Source organism: Urocitellus parryii, chromosome 11 (genome assembly GCF_045843805.1).
Source record: "Urocitellus parryii isolate mUroPar1 chromosome 11, mUroPar1.hap1, whole genome shotgun sequence".
Classification (NCBI taxonomy): Eukaryota; Metazoa; Chordata; class Mammalia; order Rodentia; family Sciuridae; genus Urocitellus; species Urocitellus parryii.
This window is the reverse complement of record NC_135541.1, coordinates 98,389,585-98,415,170: the sequence shown is the minus strand read 5'-3', so window position 1 is coordinate 98,415,170 and position 25,586 is coordinate 98,389,585. Positions and strand designations below refer to the sequence as shown.

At 36.5% G+C, this 25,586-nt stretch overlaps 1 protein-coding gene across 2 annotated transcripts in view; it reads right to left on the bottom strand.

Annotated features, from left to right (window-relative positions):
- Nucleotides 1–4,623: 4,623 nt before the first annotated feature.
- Nucleotides 4,624–25,586, bottom strand: part of LOC144249227 (E3 ubiquitin-protein ligase TTC3-like) — an 88,090-nt gene continuing 67,127 nt past the window's right edge. Inside the window, exon 10 of one of the 2 annotated variants that reach the window (XM_077791493.1) lies at nt 4,624–4,774. The gene's annotated coding sequence lies outside the window, so the exon portion shown is untranslated. Of the gene's footprint in view, nt 4,775–24,342; nt 24,760–25,586 lie in introns of those variants that run through there. The other variant, XM_077791491.1, reaches the window with a different exon arrangement.

The window sequence follows — 25,586 nt, the reverse complement described above, 5'->3', positions numbered from 1 at the left end:
AGGAAATTTAAGTGAGGAAAATAAAATATTGACCTATAACTACACTCAATTTTCAATTGAATGAGAAAAAAAATAGTTTAGAAAAGATAAGTAGGCTTTGAATTCACTGTTCCCCAAAATAAACATGGAAATTCTATGAATAGTTAAGAAATCTAGAAATGCTATGTTTGTAAAGATGACAAGACAGATAAATAGGTATAGAAGTATGCATGGGATTGTACAACTAAGATGTAGAATATACAGTGTGCTCTTGTGAGAATAAGGTTTGGCTTTCTTTCACATCAGTTTGAAAGACCATATTGTCTTGTCGATATTTTTGACAACACAGGTATTAATATCTTTTAAAAGTTTTAATATTCAGCAGTCAATACGAGGAGACACATTTCTAATAATATTTTTCTGCTAGCTATAGACCAGTGCACATGTGTCAGACTGTGAATTGAGTGTTCTATATTGCTTGATATGTTGTCCTTCTACTCTGATTCCTAGATTTTATTTTTTATAACTTATTTATTTGTTTTACTCTTGAATCTCTTTTTCAAATGTTGATCACTGTCAGTCTTCTGGTGAATGATAGCAGCATTGCCTGCTCCATATTCAGAGGGTAGCAACAAGCAGCATGTCCAGTGTACAGGGTTCAGAGGAGTCCTGTTTGATTAGGGTGATGAATGTCAGATTTCCCAGATAGTCAAATCTGGGCCTGTTCTTTCACCTCCACTCTGAATATTGTTCACTTACTTTCAAAGGTGTTCCCGTTTTGGTATAAATTTCTTGGCCATTCCCAATGGTTAATATGAGGGCGTGGGTAGTTTACAAAAGGCTCCTGGTAATTGGGCTGATGAGGCAGATTGGAGCCACTCTGTGGAGAATCTTGTAGGTCACACTGAGCAGTTTGGACTTTGTGCTCCTTAGAAAACCACTGAGAGGCTGAGGAATGTGATGCATGTGCTTTAAATAATTTTGAAAGTTGGGTACTCTTTCTGTCTGGACCAAGAGCATGAACTATATACTGTATTTGACCATATTATTAAAGATAACCTCCTCCTTTTAGGGTTTATCAATTCATACATCTACTTTGGAAAATTGGAAAATAATACTAGGATATGCTAATAGATATCAAAGAGCATCCTCAAGAACTTATTTTATTCATTTTGGGCTGTCAAATTTCACATAAACAGATGAGAAATCTCATTAAAAATATATAATGTCTTGGCATGTTTCATGCTTTATTAATTAATTGTGGTATTTTAAAATATTTGCAAAAAATAGATTTAGATGGTGGAAATCAAAGAGATTCATGGACATTTCAGTATTATATAGAAAATTCCATATCTGAGAAGAGAATTCTCACCTCTCCAGACTACATTCATTTGTGAACTGGGTAACAAAAGTTTGGTGCGGCAGGTGGGGGTGCTTACAAGTGGGAATAAATGGGAAAGGAAAATCCCAATAAACAGAAGGCTGAAAAGTTTGCACTAAGATTCCTTGTCAACAGGAGTCCTCCTCACCATGGGGCATCATATTAAAAACTCCCTAAAAATATGAAAAATTATTTCATAGTTTTTAGTTGTTTTATATTTAAGAACCGTCAACATGAAATATCAAAATACTAATGAAGGTTTTTTCCATTGAAATATACTAGGAAATAATGGCATTTGTGGGTCTTCTGATGTTTTTGGTAAGGGATATGATATATAGGATTTACAAATGTCATTGAATAAATTCACAATTAACAAAGTACTTAGTGTTTAGGTTGTTTATCAAAAATACAAACACAAAAAAGGAACATTAAAATGATATTGATTATAAAGATTAAATTTTATAATTCTTTATTAAATATATTAATAATTACTATTGGTAATAGTACTAATAAGCACTTAACAGGAAAACAATTTCATTTTGGATTAAGATAATCAGTATGGGAGGAAAAATTTCTGGAATATATAAAGAAAATATCTTCCATAGATTGTCAACCAGGTATCCTTGTCATCTACTGTGATGTGCACTGCCATGTTTTCTGGTATTCTCAAAAATCTACATTTAGGCCAATTTCACAAAGATTGGAGGCCATAATTTTACTAATTTCATTTTGCTCTGAATCCCAACACCATGATCAAAATAGCATATTTTATACAATTTGAAGTTCCATCATCCAATTGTGCCAGTTGCTTTGTTCTTAAAAATAACAATCCAAAACACTAAAACTTTGAAGGTACATACTAGAAAGAAACCAAAAATGGGCATGGAAATTTACCTGTAAAGGTAAGCTAATAGTCCAGGATATCAATGTATATGTCAGTATATTCTTCTGGTTCATTAATATTGAACTCAGGGCAAGAGCACCTTCATTCATGTATAAATGAGGCTTCTCTACCACATTTATTTCCTCTGTAAGGCACATCAAAGGCTTTTTGCACTTGGGAACACTAGGTATCAGTTCTGCACTATGCTTGGGGGACTTTTTAAACTGATAAATTACCAAGAAGAAATACAAAAATGCAAAAATCTTGGCACAAAATAGACACCTGTTAACAGAATGACAGCTGAAATAAGAGGGTAGAAAGCAGCTTTGTTTTACCTCAGCTGGGAATGTTCATGTTGGGTGACACAGAATTTTTGCTGTTCTGGAAATGTCTGTAAATAACCATGAAAGATCAGTGAATGTTTATTTGGGAACTGTAAATGCATTTTCTCAAGTAAATGAATTTGCAAATACAGAATCTGTGAATAATGCAGATCTACTGCATGTGTATACGTGTGTACACACATATATCTACATGTATGCATCTACACACATCTGAACATATATGCATATATATTTTTATGTATATGTATATATGTCTGTGTGTGTGTGGTGTAGTGTGTGGTGTTGTGTGTGTGTGTGTGTGTGTGTGTGTGTGTGTGTGTGTAATTATATCTGCCTGCATTCATCACTTTTCCATGACTGTGCAGATCTAGTTATTGTTCATAGTCAATCTCTTGCTTGGAACTGAATGGTTACATAGTGACAAGATGGGAAAGCCCTATGCAGACTGGCAGGTAAGCAGATGAAATCACAAGAGGGGAAAAGAATGGGGCATGAAATGAAGACAGAAGAGATTATTTGGCATCTGAGGCAAAAAGAAGGCAAAAAGTAACATTTCTGATGACTTTCATGCTGTCAGGTCTCCTTTTGTGAAACAAGCTGACTTACTCCCATGCTTTGGTTCCATATTTATTTTTCAGTAGTCTTTGAGCTAATGTAAGTGTTGTTTTCAAGACATTTAAAAAGCTTTATTTAAAGAAGGGCATTAAAATTGGGGTTTGGAGTAGGGGAGAGAGATCAGGCTCAACCCTGCATATAGGAGCGGTTCCTCTTGTCTGGATTCCTTTCTCTCATCAGTCACTGGGTTACCTTGTACCCATTTTTAAAAACCTGACTCAAGCACCACTAACTGTAAGATGTTTTCCATGACTTAGTTTCTCATTTGGAACTAATTATAATTTCTTTGTGCTTCCATAGACACTAATGCATGCATGTAAATATGTGTGTATATGTATTATGTAGTAGTATTATACCTCATTATTTCATTAATGTGTTTTTTAATCAATTCTTTCCTATGCAGTTTATTTAAAGGTGATGATTATAGGGCTACAGGAATAATACTAGCACACAGAAGGATTTTCCAAACCAAAATTCAAAGAAGAACCAAATTTTTCAGTTAACTTGAGGTACTTCAAATTTCTCACAATTCAGAGGTTAATATATATATATATATATATATATATATATATATATATGTGTGTGTGTGTGTGTGTATATATATATATATATATATATACATATATATATATAATATACGTTTTAGTTGCAGTTGGAAACAATATCTTTATTTCATTTTTATTTATTTATTTACTTATTATTATTATTATCATTTTTTGTGTGTGGTGCTGAGGAGGGAACCCAGCGCCTTGCACAACTGAGCCACAACCCCATCCCCCAGGATACTTCTTATGTAGGTAAAGATTAAGTTTGTTTGCATGATCCTTTGAATAAGCACTCCAAACTTCCCATGAGTATAGCACAGATATATTCCACCTGTCTCTGAATCAACAGGGAGGGAATAGTACAGTGCCATGTAGATATGAAGCCACTTATAAGGGAGAGAATGGAGTTGGGAGCCATCCACAAACTTGGCGACTTAAAATGTGAGCTGCTTATTGTTTATCACAAGCTAGTGAGCCCACCGCAGGGTGAGCTCTTACTCTTGGCTTGGCTAATGGATACCAGTTGGGCTCTTTCACACATGCATGTGTCCAGCTCTAGATGGGATCAGGACCCTGAATAAATTGCTGACTCTAGGATGGGGCATTCAAAAGGCCGGGCAAGCCTGAAGCATGGTGTGGTGCAAAATAGTAAGAAGTGTTCAAAAATAAAACAATAAAATAAAATTACAAAGACGGTGATTACATCAGTGGAGAACAAGAGAAGACTTTTTGAGTTTTTAATGGCCAATTTGAACAAATAATAAGTACTACTGGATAATAATCCAAAGTCTATAATAAATATACATAAATCAATATAAATATTACAAAAAAAAGACCATCTTTGGTCAAAGTTGTGGGAATGATTGGCGTTTTACTCAAGTATAACATCCATTGGAAAGAAAGAGCTCCATCTCTTGCTCGTGTTCTGCCTCCCAGTTGTCCACAGCATCTCAAGCCTTTCGGAGCAGAGTGCTTCAGATCCCAGGCGTCTCATTATCAGAGGGGGCAAAGGGCCTTCTTTCTGACCCTGTCAGATAAAACAAGAGGTGCTGCAAAAGGACGGCACTGAAGATGGACTCACATATAAGCATTTTTAGAGATTGGAGTTTGAGAAATTAAGAGTGTTTCGCTTTTTGTGGCTGCTTTCTTTTTGCTACAATCACTGCTGGGAGTGAGGGGACACAGGGATCATGATTAATATAGATTAGTAACTGCTCTAGGAAAACAACAGAGATGTGGCTGGGTTCATATGACATTTTTGAGCACTGGGCTGAGATTAGCGGCTGTTACTTATCAAAAGACCCATGTCACTGTCACGTGAAGGTTTGCTATTATCATTATAAGTTGTTCAAAAATTTTATAGTCTACATATAAAATGTGAGATTTGCCATATCCCACTCCCTTCCTAAGTGGTATCAGCTGTAAGTGTTACAACTACTTTTCATTCATCCATCTAATCAGTGTCTGTGGAGGGCTGGTACACAGCAGTAAGGAAACAACATCTCTGGCTTCCTGGAGCTCACGCTCTATGGAAGATGCCAATAAAGTAGATAAATAATTATGATGTATTTCAGGTGCCAATCATTTCCACTGAGATCAAGCTGGAAGGAATGTACAATGAACACAGGCTGCGCTTTCCATTGTCAATGAAATGATAAATCAAGATTCACTGAAATGGCTAATTGTTAGGGAACATCTGAAGACAGTGAGGGAGCTAGCAGCACGCACATTCTCTGGAAGATGAGATCCGGGCCCCAAAGAGGAGGGAACAAGGGTGTGGACAGTAGCAGATGACTCAGAGTTTATGACACTACAGAAATGCAGGGTTTTGTAAGCCATCCGAAGACTTGACTTTTACTTTTAATGAGGTGAATAGCCACAGGAGGGTTTTTGAGCAGAGGACTGATAGAGTCTGACATGTTTTTCTAAAAAGCACTCTAGCTTCTGTATTAAGAACACACTGCAGGGAAGTAAGGAAGGCGCAGGGATATTAGCTACAAAATAAATGGTGAGAGATGTTATAGTCAGGTCAAGGCTGCCACCAGGGAGGGAGTTAAAGTTGCACTTCTACTATTGCACAATGACTGAGGCAGGAGGAAGAGTCATCTCTGGATTTAGACTAGGCTTTTGGCATGGGTAAGATAATAACTGGGGAGACAAAGGTTGGGGGAGATTAGTCCAGTTTTTTTTTAATGGTGAGATATTTATATCATTCATAAAGAGAAATTTTGCACACTATTAAATACTTGAGCCTGGAGAGGCCCAAAACTAATATATATAAATTGAGGAGTCATTGGCATATAAGTTAAAGCTACGAGATTAGGTGCTACATGGAAATATAAGAAGTAAATCCAGGGTATTTAAATGCTAACTGGACAGGAATAAGCAAAAAAGATTTAGAAGAAACAAAAAAAAGATACAAGATAAAAATTAGTAGATAGCTAGGCACCATGGTGCATGCCAGTAATCTCAGTGGCTGGGGAGCCTAAGACAGAAGAATCCTGACTTCAAAGCCAGCCTCAGTAAAAGCGAGGCACTCAGCAACTTAGTGAGAGCTTGTGTCTAAATAAAATGTAAAATATGGCTGAGGATGTAGCTCAGGGGCCAAGTGCCCCTAAGTTCAATCCCTAGTACCCACCCTCCCCCCCAAAAAAAGTAGTAGAATGTGATATTTTGGAATGTATATTTGTGATAACTGAGAGATTCATCATTCCATATGCTGTTTACCAGTCAGAAAAGATAAGGACAGATGATGTACCATTTGACATGGCAGGATGCAGTTATTAACAGTCTTTTAATGATGGGTTTCAGCAGAATGGTAAGGGCACAAACTGATTAAAGTGAATTAAAGATAAAGTTGGAGGAGAGGAATTGGAGCTGATTTTTGTGATCCATTTTTACAGAACTTTTGTAGGAAATGGGCCTGGATGAGTGAAGTTTCTGAAGGAAGTGGTAGGGATCATGAGAGATTTGTAAACAAAACAAAACAAAAAAAAGTTTACAACATGGATATTCCAACATGTTTGACATGGAAAATTTGATGATGTGTAAGTTCAGAAAATTTCTACAAGTATGTGATTATGTGCTTTTAAATGTGGTAACCAAAGGTATGTATCTAGGGTGCAGTTTCCTTGTACACAGAAACTAAGAAGAATGAAAGCGGGGTTTGCATGGAGAGCCTTCGAGGTGGTGCTCTGTGATGTTAGGAGTCATGGGCTTCTCTTCTCCTTGTTCTTATTTTCTTAGAAAAGCAAGAAGCAGGCCACAGGGTGAGATTGGGTGAGGAGGTGCTAAGTACTTAAATAGAGAAGATAAAATGCAAAATCGACATCCAGGAAAATGGAGAATGAATAATTAGGAAAATACAGAAAGAATGATAGAAACTTAATAGGCTTTTGAAAATAGAAAACTTCTCTCCTGAGTGTACTCACACACATGAAATTTTGGAATTATCATGTGCAGAAAGAGCTGAGAACCAGGTGGCCATGCACTGCACACTCCTGAGCACTTGACTTTTCTGTTTTTCCCCTTCTCCTCTAATTGAGGCTGCATTCTTCTCTTCCTTCCCAAGCTTGGCAGGAGCCCATAAATCAATTCACTGAAAAGCTTTGGCTTGGAGTCTGGTACTGCACTTTGGAGAACCCTAACACAGTCCTCTAGCTTGATAGTATTGTTTTATTGATTAGTTCATGATTTAAACATGGATTTAAGAATTTACAAGAACCGGGGTTCTGATGGGTGAGTTATTATGGATTCCAATTCTCACCAATTGAGATTTTGGACACACACATACGTGAGCAGTGGCATTTTAGTGAGAATCCTAGTGAAGATCCATAAGCCTGGGATTGTTTGGAAAATGGGAATGACTACATTACAGCAGAATTTGTGCATTTTAATGCTTTTGCTGCAAACCTCCTTATACCCCTAAGAAAGCATATAAAATACAGTTTATTAGATTCATCTTATGATTCTTCCTTCTCATGTTAAGATTTTAGAAGTATGTTTTGGTGGACTTTGTACTATTTTAAAATTATTTCCAACTATTCTAAAAGAGTATGCTTTTTAAGTCACTTTAAAATAGCTTTTCAAAAAGTTTTTCATTTTATTTTAGGATTTCTCTACCTAGACATTTTTAGTACTATATTAGCAATTGGATACATATTTTATCTAAGTAGGACCATGTTTCTATGACTCATTTGTGTTTTCTCATCGTGCAATACAGTCATTTAATTTGTATTAATAGATCTTTAGGAGTTAAAATAAATTCATCAAAGGGTACAACGTTTCAGACAGAGGGGATAAGTTTTGAGATCTATTGTATAGCAGGGTGACTATCATCAATAATGATATATTGCATATTTCAAAATAACTAAAAAAGTCATTTTATGTGTTTCACCATCCAAAACAATAGGTAAGTGAAGTGCTGGATAAGCTAATTATCTTAATTTTATCACTTCACGTTGTAAACTTATATCCAAAACTTCACATTTTGACAATAAATATATATAATTATGATATGTAAGTCAAAAATAATAAATATTAAAAAGAAATTAAAATAATTTTATCTAAGATCATTCAACATTTATTAATTTAAAAAATTAAAAAGGAAAATAATAGTATTTATACATATATATGCATACCCATTTACATGCATACATACATATTTTCATTTAAACATACATACACACATGTCCTGAATACATTAGATAAATATATAGCTAGAGAGATAGGTAGCATTATATAAATACATAATTTTTTGTAAACTTACTTTGCTTATACACAAAATCCCCTTTTTCCAAGTTAGAGTGAATGCAGTCTTAGTTCCCAATTCTTTTTTTATTTAATTTATTTATTTATTCTAATTAGTTATACATGACAGAAGAATGCTCTTTGATTCATAGTACACAAATGGAGCACAATTTTTCACTTCTCTGGTTGTACACAAGTACAGTCACACCATTCGTGCATTCATAGGTTTATGACTTAGGGTAATGGTGGCCATCACATTCCACATTCTTTCCTACCCCATGTCTCCTCCCCTTCTCTCCCTTCCCTTTGGCCAATCCAAAGTTCCTCTATTCTTCCCCCTTCACTCTCAGTATGAATCAGTATCCACTTATCAGAGAAAACATTCAGCCTTTGGTTTTGGGGATTGACTTACTTCGCTTAGCTTGATATTCTCCAACTTCATCCATTTACCTGCAAATGCCATCATTTTATTCTTGTTTAATGCTGAGTAATATTTCACTCTGTATATGTACCACATTTATTTATCCATTCATCTATTGAAAGTTCACAATTCTTCACGTTTTCAAGTAAGCCCTGAGCCTGCTTCTGCACTGCCACTGGTGGAGGCCCGAGGTCTTGGACCTCAGGTGTGGAGGTCATCAGTGTTCCTGTTTATCTCAAGCCTTGTCAAGGCTGCTTCATCACTGCATCACACAAACCCTGCAGATTCTTGCTTAGCCCTGGGGGCAGGCGCGTTTCTAGGGCCAGGCTCTCTCCGAAACGTCCCTGCCACTTTAGTGTACATCAATGATTCAGTAGCTGTTAGGCCATAGGAATGGAAGAAACTCCATGTGGCTGCATGAGGTCCCACAGACCTAGGCTACACAGACGATTTTTTTTTTCTCTGAAGTCATGCCATCCATCTTCAGTGGACTTTACTAGGTAGCAAAACACAGGTCCCTTCTGCTTTGCTTTTCTTTCTTTCTAAATCTCGTGGGCAATCTCAAATGTGCAACTACTCAGGTGTCTCTTTTAAAATAACAGTTAGAAATACCAGTGCCATATAGGCAAGTTCTACATTAGGTGAACCTAGAATGTGAAATTTAATGTCAATTTAATTCCTGGCTTCATTTTGTAGACCTATCATTGTGTGTGTGTGTGTGTGTGTGTGTGTGTGTGTGTGTGTGTAGAACAGGGAGAAAGAGAATAGTCACCAGAGCAAACACTGGTGACAGTGGTTATGGATGTGTTCACTTTCCTCAATGTAACAAAAGCCTGAGATAATCAACTTTGAAATAGAAAAGGTTTATTTTGGCTGACAGTTTGAGCTTTCTGTCTAAAATTGGGTGGATCTGCTGCTTTTAGGCTTCTGTTGTGAGGTGGGTCACATAGTGGTGGGAGTACATTGGTGGAGCAGAACTCATGACTGGGATGTAAAAGAGACAGGCGAGACACAAGGGTCCCACGGTCCCATTTCAGGGCACACCCAGTGACCTAAAACCTTCCATGAAGTCCATCTCCTAGAGGTTTCACCACCTCCCCCAAACACCACCAGTTGGGGCCAAGCCTTTAACACCTGGGTCTCTTGGGCTATTGTGGATCCAGAATCAAACTACAACAAACTTAGTTTTCTTTTTATCATCTTTAGTGTTTATTTTAAAAGGAAGACTGCCAATCTCATTCATTTTTATTTTTATAATTTTTGGTCTAATCTGGCATGCAGTAATACTACAAAGTGATCAAATGAACATTTGAAACACATGAAATCTTTGGAACTTCTTGTTTTACCAGAGTTACATATTTATGTGTTTTGAAAGGTAAAATAAATACATATTTTATATTAAAACATTTTCCTTGTCTCTCCCTCTTTATTTGGTATTGCTTTTCTAGGCATATTTTCAAAATAGCATGCTTTTAGGGAAATACTTATTTGGGGGGGGGGTTTATAAAATGCCTATTAACTAATTTAAAATATGTGGATTAGCACTTTCCACTGCTTACCCTTCCAGGGCCTCTAATTTGTCTGAACACAGAACATTCAGGGCTGAAGGTGAAAGCACTTCACCACAGGTACAGCCCTTTCTCCAACAAATCCAAGTGGACCCATCCCTGAACTATTGGAAGCTGCTGGGGCACACTGATAAATTTAACCCCTCACTCTTATATCATACTCTGTGTTCATTTTTTACATCATTATGTTACTTTGACTTGGTTGAGCCCCGTGGTAATGGTTGATTTCTTTACTTTCCTGCACAGTCATGCTTTAACTAGACCAACTTTTGTCATATATTGTTATGTTTCTTGTATATTTGCATATCTAGATTTTTTTGTTTACTTATTGCTAATTCTGGACCACCCTCGTTTCTCATATGTGAAAGAATCTCTTAATTTGTTCACAGGAATGAAACACTCTTTCCTCCTTTCTAAGAGATGTCTCCCACATCCTTTGAGTAAAGTTCGACCATTAGCATTTCCATCTTGGCTTGCTGCACAACAAGAGAGACAGGAGACAGTTTGTCCTTGAATTTCTGTCCTCCAGTGTTGGTATTGGAAAGACTGAACTCACTATAATTCTTTAAACTTTTGATTAATTCCTTTTCTCTACTTCTCTAGGAAAGCTTGCAAAATCCTTTCTTTGTTCCTAGTATTCTAAAATTGCATAATGTGATGTGGTTTCTATTTTCAACCATTGTGCTGCATGTTTAGAAAGCCCTTCTAGTGGCTACACAGGGGGTAGCCAGCTCTGATTCTGTTGGACAAGACTTCAGCCATGGGCTTGGTGTATTATTATATTTCATCACTTTTGTCATGACTCAAATCCCCTATTGTGATCAATTGAAAATCATGATGTCACAGTTATTACTAGGTACAGCAAAACATTCAGAAAATATCAATATGTGTGTAGAATAGGCAAGAATGATGAATCAAATCAGAGACAAAAAAATAGCTCTGTAGCCTTTTGGAAGGGAGCCAGTCAACACAACCCTGGCCTCAGTGGGAGCCCTTCCTGGACATCAAGGGACTTCAGTCTTGTACAGTCAGAGAACATGAAAGACATGACTGGAGGGCATGTCTCCAGGATATGTCTTCCATGTAGAAAGATAAACAGAAAGCTAGTTAATACAAACAGCCAGTCTGAACGAGGGTGGCTTTGATAGACAATAAAATATAGAAAATGTGGTTTTTACAAAACTGTTGAAATGAGTAAATAAAATGATTCACTTGCCCAGGTGAGGAGAGACTGCATTCAGGAGGCTTCCTGTGAGGTTCTTCATCTTGTAGCATGTTGATGTAGGCTACGGTGGAAGACAATGCAAGCCCAGTCTCACTAACCTAGGCAGTTAGTGTTAACTAGCTTTCTGTTTATCCTTATACAAGGAAGACATAACTAGGAGGTGGTTTATCAGGATCTTGCTTAGTTCATATGGTAGGCTAGGAGATCTAAGATGCGTGACACTCCTGTGACCCAAAGGCACAGTCCCAGGGGCCACCTGTGTACTCTGACAGCTTGTGGAGTTGGGTGCCCTTCTGGCAATCACTGTCCCTGCTGCCTATGGAAGGAGCCTCTATTGCAGCAGCTAAATTACCCCAGCCACAGCAAGTGGTGAGCTCTCTCTATCCTTAACAGGATCAATTTCAACATGCCAGGCAGTGCCATCATGTTCTGGCACTCTAGTGATGGTAAGCCCCTCTGGGGAAGCAAGAGGTTGTCTTTTCCAAATTCTCTTTGTCCTCCATAGAAGGAGCTGCTTAGAATGGGGTTTCTCCACCAACAGGATAGGCATGCAGAAGCTGGCTGATCAAAAAGAAAGACATTTCTCTAAGCCTTTGTAAGAGTCTCCAATGTGATCATTAATTAGTGCCCTCGCTTCAAAGACCTATATGTAGCAACATGTGAAGACAGGCTGAAACAAAGACACATCTCATATTTTGGTTATGGACAGGAAAAGTGGTAATAACAAAGTGTTCTCATTACTTAGGAGTCCTGTGGCTGGCCGAGCTCACTGGTGAAGTGCCTCTCCCTTCAGGGATTGTTGAGAACCCAGTCTCCCTCAATTTCCAGGCAGCCATTCTCTAGATACTTGTGTGTCCAGGTACATCATATTTTTGATCACCACTTTCTTGGGTAATTTGCATATCAAAGACTCGGCAGTGCTCCCTGCTGAGCAGATTGTTGCTAGACTACCTGAGAAATAACCCCCGGGGTTGTGGCCAGTGCATTTGTGTGTATGCCTAATGATAGCTGCATTTAGCACTTTCTCATGCCATTGAAACTGGCAAGGAGTAAAATGAACATTTAACTCAAGATCAGGGAGAGGAAGAGCACAGTCATCTAGGAAGGAAAAAATGTGGGAAAAAACCAAATTGCAAAAATAAAGAAGATGCAAGCAGGATTTAAGGCTCCCTGAAGGTTCACTATTTTTGAAGCGGAGTTTAATTAAACGGCTTAAAATTCCCGACTCCTACCTCCATGAATACTGCTTGGCAGCTGTGACCTCCTGTACTTCCCAGGCCCTTGTTCTTCCTGTGAGTGACACAGAGCCAGGGAACAGGAGGCCTGGCCAAGGAACACTTGCTCATTAGGTCTTAAAATCCTCCACTTTCCTGAAATTGATCTGCTGGGGAGATTTGAAGTTCCGCCAGGTGTCCTCTCCCTTTCACAGTCTTTTTCCAACTTTTACCTCTCACAAATCATAAATGTTAGTGGAGTATAAAACCTCTGGGAATCCAAAATAATTTATAGTTCCACAATCGGTGTCAGGAGAGCCTTTTCTAATAAAGAAGCTGCTTTTAATAAAGACTCTCTTATAACTATTCCTCTTAAAGGCAATTCACAGCTTTAAAAAGTGAACATTTCGGCCCATTTGGATAATGTTTCGAGTTTAGTCTCTTAGAATAGGGTGAGATTTTGTGTTCTTGTTACCCCCTTTTCATTTCTACTTTAATAACTTCAATTTCTTTCACAGAATTTTAAAATGGTTAACCTCAACCCCAGTCTCAGGGGCTTCTGTGGCTTTCTAAGCCACTGAGGGTAGTACCCCGATCTGTACAGACCTGCACAGCCCTCCTGGCCACATTTCCTATCTCCGCCTTTCCCGCTGCTAGAAGTCACAGCCAGTCACTGAACTTGCACTGTACTCCAGAGCTCTGTGGAGCACTGGCTGTGCCCTGCTCAGAGTTACTCCATGAAGTCCAGAACAACCATTTCCAGGCTGTGCCTCAACCTCCGCTACTCCATTTTATAAAGCAGTCCTTGGCCATAATAAACTCCGTTTTAAGTGCTGAGTTGGAATGATTCTATACATTGTTGGTACAAGAAAACAACTACCACCTGCCCACCACAACCATAGGCACACACTGATATACCATCTTACTAATGAAAAGGACCACCTGGGAACCTACCAATTAATCAGAAGCACACAAGGCACGGGCGTCTCAAACTCATATCAGAAAGACCAGGCCCATGACCACTGAATGAAGGAAGTCAGCCCTACCTTGAAGCCCACAAAAGGAGGGGCACCCTGAGACTGGACGCAGGTGCACCCTGACACATCACCTGGTTGCTGGTCAAGAGACTTGCCTAGGAAAGTCACCACAGTGACAAATGTCTGAATCTGTCCTTGGACTTCAGCAGACTGTGGTTCCTCCTGCCATGATGACCACACAGGTCCCACTCCAAGCTGACATCTCAAGATGACACTGCAAGCTCACACTCTGAAATGGCCATCTGTCCAGACCTTGGCCTAGAATAAGCCATTCCACTTTGACAGCTCTACTCCCTGCACAGGTCTTCTGTTGGCGCTTGACTTTTATGACCACCTACAGTGAGTCTTTATAGTCTGTATGTTCTTTACCTTTGCTCTCAGTTCAGCCCTTTGAACCCCTGTGGCAGCCTTAACTCTTTCTTAACATTTCAGCAACCTGTACATCTAATTGTGTACAGTGTGATGTGTGACTTGAGTATTATAGATATAAGAAATTAAAATTGGAATAAAAGAACTTGCATTTGCTTGTTTTATGACTATCAGGGGGCCCACAAGTGTCCAGTGAACTGCCATTGATAAAAGTGTTGTATCCTGTGAATTCATTGTTCTTCAGTAAATTGTGACACTATGGAAAGACACAAATCTGTTTGGTCTGTTATAGGCACAGCTTGCTCATGACAATCACCACCTCCACTTTCCTACATGCTGAGTTTATCTTTCTTGGTTGGTCTGTATCTTGAAGTTTTCATGTCACACAAATCATAATTCTCTTCCATTTGAATCATATTATTTTATTGGATCCCATGGTATCTTGCATTTATAGTTTTTAATGTAGTCGGCCTTAGTCTTGTCTTGTAGTTCCTCTAATCTCTGAACACCTCAAAGTACTGCAGTATCTAAAGTTAACCCTTACATTCTTCACTTTGCAGTCTTCACCAGCTTCCTGGTTGGACCCTCTAGTCTTGAGGCCATGAGTACCACAAAACACTGACATATGAGCCTGTGTGTCCAGTTTGAAGCTCCCTTGCACTCCACATTGTTTGACATGAGTTTCTATACAGTTGTTGGATGTCTATCTAACTTGGTATCTAACACATAAAACATGACATGTCCCAAACTTAGTATATTAGACTTTTTTTCTACCCCCAATCTTTGTCCACCTTGCCGGTGATATGAACTTCATTCTTTCAGGAACTCAATCTAAGATACTGGGAATTATAATAAAGTTACTTGTTTTTCTCACAATCCATCTCCAAAGTATTGGAAAGTCTGACTGGCTCTGCTTAAAAATATATCCAATATCTAAAAAAAAAAACAAAAAAAAAACTTTCCTACCATCTTTGTATTTTGACTATAGTCATTGCTAGAACTGATATAATGAACAAATAAATTCATTTTATTATAATTTGTTCTGACTGGTCTCTCTGCATCTGCCTTGCCTCTGTACATTCTGGTCTCAACAGAGCGGCAAGAGCAATTTTTGCAATACAAATGTTTTATGCATCTTTGCTTAATCCCTTTAACAGCATCTTAAAATGTTGGGAGTTGAATTCCTTAAAAGAGCTAACCAGTTTTGATGATGTCGAATGTACAGCTGGACCCTGTTTCTTTGCTCACCTTATCTCTCATTCTTATTCTCACACTTATCTTTATGCAGTTCTACTTGTAATTCCCCAGATGTTCCCAGGATATTGCTGCCTATGAGAACTTGTTGTTATCATTCCTGCTGCTCCCAGGTATCGCTGTCTTCCAACCTTACTTCTGACTGCTCTATGTTATTTGACCTGAGGCTAAGGTTGTATAAGAAGGAAATCCAAAGTAAAATAGATCCAATAAGACATATGTCCATAAACCTTCTCTCAGTTCTAAGTTTAGGTATTGATTTTGATCCAAATGATTGTTGATGGACTTATAAGATACATGTGATTTAAGAAAATGCAGGCCAAAGAGGCCTTTTTTTTTTAAGGATGGTGAAACCTTCATGCATCCTATCTACTTCATTTCACTGCAGACAGTCCCATGGAGTTACCAGGGAGACTAGAAACTGGAGCCTGGAGTGGACAACCATGTGTCCTGAAAGTAGAGCTTGGGTGCAGAGACCAAGCCACAGAGAGCATCTGCCACAGAGCTCTGTTCAGAGGCGGCCTTTTGGGGGAGGCTATCCCTGACCATCCTGTCTTCCCTCACAATCTGTTATTTATTTATTGTCTGTCAACTTTTATAGGAATATGGACTTTTTAAAGAAAGCAAATTTATGGCTTCTAAATTCCTTACCAGTGTCTAAAACGAGTAGATGATCAGAATACCAAATTATTTTCAATTAGCTGAAAAAATATTTTTAAAATCTAAATATTAAAGCATTAACTTGCTCCAAGGGGTGGGGGAGAAACTGTTCAGTAGCCCCAAATTTGATACTTCATTGCCCATGAAGGTCAGATAATTCTTACCTTAATGGAAAACAGTCCAGAGTTTCAAAGACTCAAATTTAGTGAAGTCAAAAGTACATGATGATGAACCTCAGAAAGATAACACAAGTTAGACACAGGCTATTTAGGCTACTCAGTGAATAACAACGCACAGATAAGCAGTAAGAGTAAGAGAAAAAAAATAGTGATTCTGAAGGAGAAAGGAAGTGTTTTCAATCCTCTGTGCATTCCCAGCAATGTCTGCTGCAAGGCCCCTGCTGGGAATGAGGTGGTTTGTAGGTAGAGCTTCCTTGAATCTTAGGTGCATGCTTCCCAGGGTCTCCACCAAAGAGGCAGAATTTGATTTACTCTTATTTATCCTTTGATCTCATCTGGCCCTGAAGGCTGATTGTCCACTTTGGAAAAGATGAGCAGTTTGTGAATTCAAGCCAGTTGAATTTGATTAACTTTGAACCAGATGACAGGCAGGGTTTTGAATACAACTTTAACATATAATTCAGACCACTTACCCAGGTTTGAACTATGGCATTCAAATACTCCTGAGCATTTTCTCTGCAGTTAAAATGCTGCCATTCTCCTTCCTTTAATAATTTTATAGATATTTTTTGTTCTAAGAAATTAGGTTACTTACCTTAGAAAAACAACCTTCACCTTTTAGCAGTGTAAAATTTTAAGTGCAATCAACAAAAACTTCTTTATTTAATCTTTTGATCAGAAGGAAATGAATAAATTGCAAACTTAGAAAGCAGAAATGAATTTACAACAATATTGCATTTTTTTTCAGATAGGAGCAATTATTTTACACTTATAGTCTCAAATGATTTTGAAATCTCCCTAAATCTTTCAAGATTTTCAAATGAATTAATGGGTTTCCGGCCATCACTTTATATTTTTCAGTTTAGAAATGCTAATGGAATTACAAATACTGTGAGGTAGCAAAATAATGAATAAAACATGAAACATCAAAGAACGGTTACTGTAGCTCATTTGACAATTTGACAAAATGCTAATCTATTTTAGCTGGGCAATGGTACTGATAAATACTCCAGAATATTTCCAAAAGTCAGCTGTTTATGCTAATGGGAAGGAAGGAACAAGATAGGGTCCTGGAATGCTGTGGTTGTGCTGCCTTAACATCATCATCCTATCATTAGACTGTTGCAAATGACAACTTTTAAGTCTAAGATGCCCCTCCGTCAGGTTTGCATGAGTTGGTACAGGAAGCCCTCCTACCTGCACTGGGGGGAGCACTCAGGTGCTGCACAAGAAGACTACTCCACCTTAAAGTTTCTAGAACGAGACTTTGTGTAAATAAATCTTTCAGAGAAGTTTTGTTCATGTGTTTTTATGTGGTTCAAGAGTCCTCCAGATATTCTGGGTCAGTGAACTGAAGTAGGAGCTGGAAATCATATAAATACTACTGAGAAGACTCAAAGGTGTGTATAGTTCTGTGAGGGAAACACCTAAACCCAACTCTTCCGTGCTCTGCAATTCTACCTCCTACAAGTGTATGATTCTGGACACCAATGAAATCACAGTCATTTGCACAAGAGTATTGGAACACAACCAGCAAGGAATGAGGATCCATGGCTTCATTTCTAGGCCTGAAGGTCACCAACTTATGTTAAGAACTATTTTCAGTGACCAGTGAAATACAATGTCATTTGTTAATTTGCTTTGAGAACACTTACTTCCCAAGGAAATACCTGGATTGTCTAGAATGCTGCCAATCATCTCTGACTACCTGCTCATCCTGAACATCTTTCCATGACTGCTGACAATACAAGTCATATTGAGAGATATCAAGAGGATTAATATGTGCCCTATTTAGACTTTCAAACTGGTGTTTCATATTTTCTCAATGGCAAAAGTACTGATATTTAAATTGGTTTTTGTATTTGATACAACCCTTTTTAGGGGGTAACATTCAGTACTGTGACACTATCTAGATGCTACCAGAGATAAAAATCAGTATTTTAATCAGGAAGAGGAAAAAGGCAGTCAAATCTGTTCTCCAGCATACTAAAAAACAAAGCAATTATGTAAGTTTTATCATTTAAATGAGTTTTCAACATTTTGAAAACATAATGTGAGTCTTTTTTGTTTGTGTTGATGTTAGAAATTTACTCATGTTGGATGGGCCTCTATTTTTGAAAACACATTCTTCTTTGTAATTAGCAATCACAGAACCATATAAATTAGCCTGATCTAATAGATGATTCAGTGTAGCTGTGTATTTCTGGAAATAAATATAAAAATAGCTTGGGATAGTTTCCAAATGACTAAATTGTGCTCTATTAAATTATTAGACAACTAAACACTGAGCCTTTATCATTGTTCCAGTTAAATGACCATATTGCTATAGTTTGCACCAGGGTCTACTGCATTAACATTGCTTGGTTTATTAAAAAAAAACAAACTTAAAAGTAAGCTTATAGGTAAAAAAAAATCTGTAAGGAGACAACTATTCGGTTACTAGTTGTCTAAAAAGGGTCAAAATTTTCTGGGAAAACACATACTGTGCACAAAAATTTATGTAGTTCCTACGAATGATTTCATAATATTTTTTTCAAATATCCTCTTGTAAACATTTTAACTAAAATTGTTATTAAGCAATTAACTGTTATTGTAATTTGAATTAGTATTGATTGTTTACTATTAACATTTCAAACTAGATTTTCTTCAAATTTATTGCTTTATTATAAATGACATTCAAATGGAAACTAATTAAATCTGATCATCAAGGAAAGATTTTGCTATGAAATTTTCTGAATTGTAACTAGAAATGTTTTGCTACTTTAAACTACTAAGTATTAACCACCTATATCTCTCTAGTTTACTTTTTATCAAGAGTAATAAATTCTATCATAAGAGACAGTTATAAAATTTTATGTACCTGTTACCGGTTTAAGTAATTATCAACTCATGCCACCTAATTTCATCAATACTTCTACCAACTTCCTCCTATCTTCCTGATATATTTTGAGATAAAGCTGTGTATACAATATTTCATTTTCAAATATTTTACCATATCTTGAGTTACTTGATTTTGCATTACATAATACTATAAGTCATACAAAACTAATACTGATTTCTTAATGATATCAATATCTAATCAGTGTTGAAATTTTTCTGATTTTTATATAATCAAGGTATAAAATCAATGCATTGTGGCTGGTTGATATATTGGATGCTACTGGTGACCCACACAGATTGCCCATCAATATTACACAGGAAGCCCAATATCTAACTCTGTATGATTGAGGGTATTCTTTAGTCACTAGAGTGCTTTCCTCTGCCCATTAGGAGGCCAGAGATGTTAGGGAATTAAATACCTCACAAGAGGTTCCTCCCAACTCATGAAAAAATTCAGTGGAATTTTTTAACTAAGACGATTAAATTTTCAAATTGTCTTAACTAAGGCAATTTCTTTTCAAATTTCCTTTATTTATTTTTTCAATTTTTCATATTTTGAACCAAGAATCAGATTTAGAAAATGAAAATCTGAAGAAGCACTGATCTAAAGTGTGCCTTCCTTTAGATCAAGGATACACAGTTCCAAATGGCCCATGAGTTTTGAAGTGTTCTCAGTCATTATCAGATCAACTATCCAGTCTACATCAGTCATTCTCTTCTCTTCCCTTGTGAGACTCCAAATTCCCCATGAGGCAGAATTTTCAACCATCTGACAGTTTCTTATATTGTTAATGCTTTGTTTTGTTTTTAATAAAAATATTTTCTCTCTTTCACTCAGTCATTGTAGTGCTATATATTTCTCTTTCTATGTATCTCTTTGGAGAAAATCTGTAAGCCTCTCTTTTATGAACACCATTAATATTAATCAATAATGTATTTTGGGTACATTCTCCTCTCCACCATCCAGCTTCTCACTTGAAGTACTTGCCTTGTTCTCCTACTGCAGGCCACTAGAGCAAACAGCACTTTAATTTCTACATATTCTTCATCTCCTTCCATTATCTTGACATTCCTAATGCACTTACAATGTCAGAACACTGACTTTCACCCACTTCATCCCCTCCACGTGAATATAATATCCTGCAATTTTAGAAGTAAATACATGTCACTGATTTCCAATGCCCCTTGTGCAGGTGACTCTAGAAGTTTTTGAAAGTCTGAGACTCATTTTCTGGTGAATCCCCCCAGGAATAGGTTAGGGGAAACTTCTTTCCTGTGTGTGTGAATATTTATAATACATTTTATCTGGCCTTTGCAAGTTTGTTTGGATATGTAATCTTTGGCTAACACGTTCCTTAAATATTTAAAATATGCATCTCCTGTTTGTTGGCATAAAGCATTGCTCTCAAACATTGATGGTGATATAGTTGTCTTCCTCTTCTAAATCAACTCTTTAATTTGACTTGATGCCTAATGAATTCCCAACCAAGCCCCTTTCAAATCAAGTAGTCCTATTATTTGATTTACATCTTGTTGCCCAATATTCACTAAGTTTTTAGGAATATAGTATGACTTTTCAACATACAGGTTCAAAAAAAATTTTTAACCTCAAACTTGGTTTCTAGATTTTCCTTTACTTCAGAGCTCCATTATTTTTTCCTTGCAGACTTCTCTTGCCTATTTTTACACCTATATATTTTTCCTTAATTTTTTAAAATATGTCACCTTCAATTTCATTTTCAGCATTGCATTGGGTATTTATTCACTCATTTAATTTTTATTTATGAAATAAATGTTTTGTCTAAGATTCTTTCTACACTCGTATCAGCTTTCTCTGAAAATATTGATTGAATCCAAACATCTTATCAATGGATTTTTCCAATTCACACTTTCCTCTCATTTTCCTAAAAAAAATTTGCTTGCTTTCAGATAAATAAATTTATCTGTTTTTCTGGAATTTCATTTAACTATCCTTTAATTTCCAACAGTAACATTAATCTCCTTATTATCATCTTTTAACAAAACAACATTGTATAAGATTTTACTGAAAACATTTGTTATAATTTAAATAAGATGTTTATACTACAAAGAGGGGAGGTTAAATATATACTCTAGACACTATACTTTGATATTCTCTTTTTGATTCTTCACAAAGTGATTTAACATTAACCTTAGATGTTTTATTACAGAAAAAAGACTACCTTTCCCTTTTTATAAAGTTGGTATTGGCCTTCCATGAAAAACAAAGATGGCTTAAAACACAAACAAACAAAAACACAAACAATCTGTAGACCAATATCCCTAACCAAGGCATACAAAATTTTTCAGTAGAATAGAAAATATAATTAGGAAGTTAAAAAAAAAAGGTTCTACCAATTTTAATGCAGTGATGCAAAGCTGGTTCAATATTCAGAATCAATCAATGTGTTCTACCATTTTAGCAGGCTTCAGAAGAAATAGCCCATGATGATATTCATTGATGTGTACAAATCACTGGAAAAAATTTAGTAACCATTTTTAATAAAGAAAAATCTCTCAGAAAAGTAGAAAAAGAGGGAAATTTCCTCAACTTCATCAAGTGAATAACATTGTACTTGATGGTGACTACTGAAGGTTTTCTTCTTGCAATTAGAAACATCATGCAATTAGAAACATCATGAAGGTTTTCTGCTGTTTCCATTATTACCAAATTTATTGCTAGAAATTTCTAGCTGTCACAATTAGACAAAGAAAGGAAATTAAAGACATGCTAATTGGAAAGGAATGAAGAAAATAACAATAACAACAGCAAAACAAACAAAAGGACAGCTTCTTGAATTTAAGTTGATTTGAAAAGTTTTACAAAACATCACCTTCAAAAATCTATTGTATTTCAACATACTGTCAATGAGCACATGGAGACTAATAATAAACTCAAACAAAATTTAAAATAATTACAAAAAAAATATTTGCAGTCATTTAGCAAAAACACACAGAATATGCATACTGAAAATTACATAATATTTATAAAAGAGATCAACATGTTTCTGAGTCAAAGGACATCAAAGGATATTTCACCAAAGAAAGATGGCATAAAAACAATTGAAAATAGATTTTCTCCTGCTAGTCATTAGCCATTAGGAAAATGCAAAATAAAACCATGATAAGATATTGATATATAGAAGTTAGAATGTCTAAATTTTTTAAAATAGGTTGACAAAATCATATGTGGACGAGAGAAAAGAGAAACTAGATCACTCATACCTGGCTGGTGGAATATAAAATGATGTAGCTACTCAAAAAGTTTGGCAGTTTCATAAAAATCGAAACATACAACTCTATTACAATTGAGCAACTGCTCTCTTGAGAATTCATTCCAGAAACATCAAGACTTCTGTTGTGGACAGCATCTTGCACAGGAATGTTTATAACAGCTAAAACCAGAAGCATCTGAGACGTCCTTCAATGGGCAAACGGCCAAGGAAATGCAGAATGTCCATGACACAGTGCACTAATTAGCAGCATGAAATGATCAACTGTTGATGCACAAGCTAACTAAAGTATTTTTAGTTAGCCATGCTGAATTAAAAAAAATACACTTAAAGGTTACAATCTACACAATTTCATTTATACAATAGTCTTGAAATGACAATGCTATCGAGTGGAAAACAGACTAGTGGTTACTTGGAGGTGCAAGCTGGAGGAACACGGAAGTAGATGTCACTTAGAAGGGGTTCCTTGTGGAAATGGAACTGGTCTTCATCTTGACAACACCAGTGTCAGTGCCCTGTGACATTGTCCTATAGTTTTGTAACATGTCATCAGTGGGAAAAATGATCAAGGCTACCAGACCTCTTTTTGTATTAGTTCTTACAAGTACGCATGGATTTATGATTCTCAAATTAAAAAGTTTAATTTAAAAAAATAAAGCTGTCAACTTTTATGCTCTGTGGGATATCCAGGCAAAGCTTGCTCAAGAAAGAGTGTCATCTGGTTAGTAACACGAGAATGTTATGCTGAAATATGGACCCAAATAAAAGCAACCAACTATTTTCTAGAATTAAAGTAATACACTTGTACTATCTGAGGTACACCCCCATTTTTCTCTTGATTTTTATATGGATATTCATTTTCCTTTGCTCTTAATGAATGCCACTGTCTCTTTCAGTTTAGTTGCTTTTCCTTGCAGATCTTATAATTCTTCCATTTCAGGCTTTGCCTAAGAAGGCACTTTGAATTCTGAGTAAAGTGAAATTTCTGAGACTCAGAAGATTTGCATGAGAACCAAACTTTCCATGCTTTTCTTTACTCCCCCAGCGAACATGTTGCTGAGATCCCCTCAGCCTGGACCTGCTGCTCCTGGAATGCCCAGCTGTGCTTTCAGGCTGAGTTAGGATCACTTCCATTTGGGCTACTTGCTTGAGTATTTGTTTTCTTAGTTCTCTAGGCTGTGAGTCCCTTTTCTGCTGTCCAATCACTCCAGAACAGTTGCCAAAATTATGTGATCTTGCAGCTGTTAGCAGTTTGGCATTCCCACTCTGGGCTCTAAACATAGACACCTCACAGTTCTGAGTGTGGGGATACCTCATAATGACTTTTGAGTACACCTTTTTTTTTTTTTTTTTGGTTAAGTATTGTGTTATTGTGATGGTCCTGTTGCTCCATCTACTCTTGTGGAAAGAACTTTTGTGCAAGATTCAAAACAATGCTATTTCTACCACTGCCATCTTATCTGACTTATGATTTTTGCTATTTCTATATTATGGTTATTTGCATTTTTGCTTGTTTCTAATTATTGGTGATCAAACAATTCAGTCAAGTACTATTTCCATCTTTAACAATGAGATAGAGTTGAGTACAGTTGTAACAGACAAGCTGAATCTGATGTACATGACATCACACATCAGAAAAAGAATATATGCAGTCAAACACCATAGAATTTATTTTTTCCCTATTTGAATACAATCTTATCTCTAAGCTATCTTGGGATTTTGAAAATCAAATTTTGCAGCATGAAAGAAAAAATACAAAATTTGTTACCAAATAATGATTTCTGAAAGTAACAGATTTTTTTGATACTCCTTAATTTGATGGTCTGGCAGTAATCAAGTGCAATCAATTGCAGCAAAACTGTGCTGTGAACAATCTAATTTATTACCTTGCTTGTCTCACTTTTGTGCAGAGATCTGATGGTTAAGCGGGAACTGAGTCAGCAAGCACATGTTGCTGTGGATGTGAAGAAATGCTTACACTTTGAGATTTGTGTTCATGAAATGCAGAAAATTACTTAATGTCTGCTAAGAAAAATGAGTGAACCCTTGACTAAAGGGGCATTTCCAAGGAAAGAGAAATCCCAGAAGAAATTACAGTGCAGAGTGTGGAGGGATCCTTCTCATTTTTCATGGCACTGACTCTTCTTCATTTCTTCTCTTTCTTTGTTCCCCCAGCATGTTCCAAGCTTAACTTCCTCGATACCTCTGGAAGGAAAATAGTTTCTTTTTTCCTTTTTCTTTTTCTTTCAAGTTCAACAGAATAATACTGTCAAATTTAAACATAGTGACTTTCTAAGTTTGATAAGTTGGCATCATATTTATCTCTATACTGAGAGAGAACATTAGCATATTAGAGGATACATATACCCAAGATTGAACTAGTAATGTAAGATATTAAAATAACACCTTGGAGTGAATATATAACATCCTAAACAAGCATTCCAATACACTGGGAGCTCTGCTCCCTCTCATAGGGCTTTAAGGTATTTGTCAGGGGGTTTAAGTGGGTCTTTAATCCTTCTACCAAACAGAGGGAAAATTAGACTGTTACTTGTATCCTGTGAACCAAGGCACAGATGCCTATAATATGACTTTCTATCATATTAGCAGGATGTTTCTTGAAACCACACAGTCCCTGAACTACCTAAACACATACAAGAGCATGAGGATCTCCCTTTAAATTTGATAATGGGAATTGGGGGTATTTCTCCATAAATTTATTTCAAGAACATTGACATTGCTTAGAATATTTCACCAAATATTTTCTTAATTTTCTCTGTTTGTTCATTTAATTCACTTAGTGATAGAGCGCTTTTCTGTTTAAAGGTAGATTCCATTGTTGGAAGGAATGAGGGAAACTTATGTTTTGTGAAATGCTTACATGTGCCAAGTCCATTCCAATTATAATAATGTCTAATATGTTCCTCAAGGCAAACCATTAATGTATGTAATATTCATTTTTTTCAAATGATGGAACCAAGGTTTAGAGATTTTTAAAAGAGCAGGCTGTAATTCACCAAGCGGAACAGGAA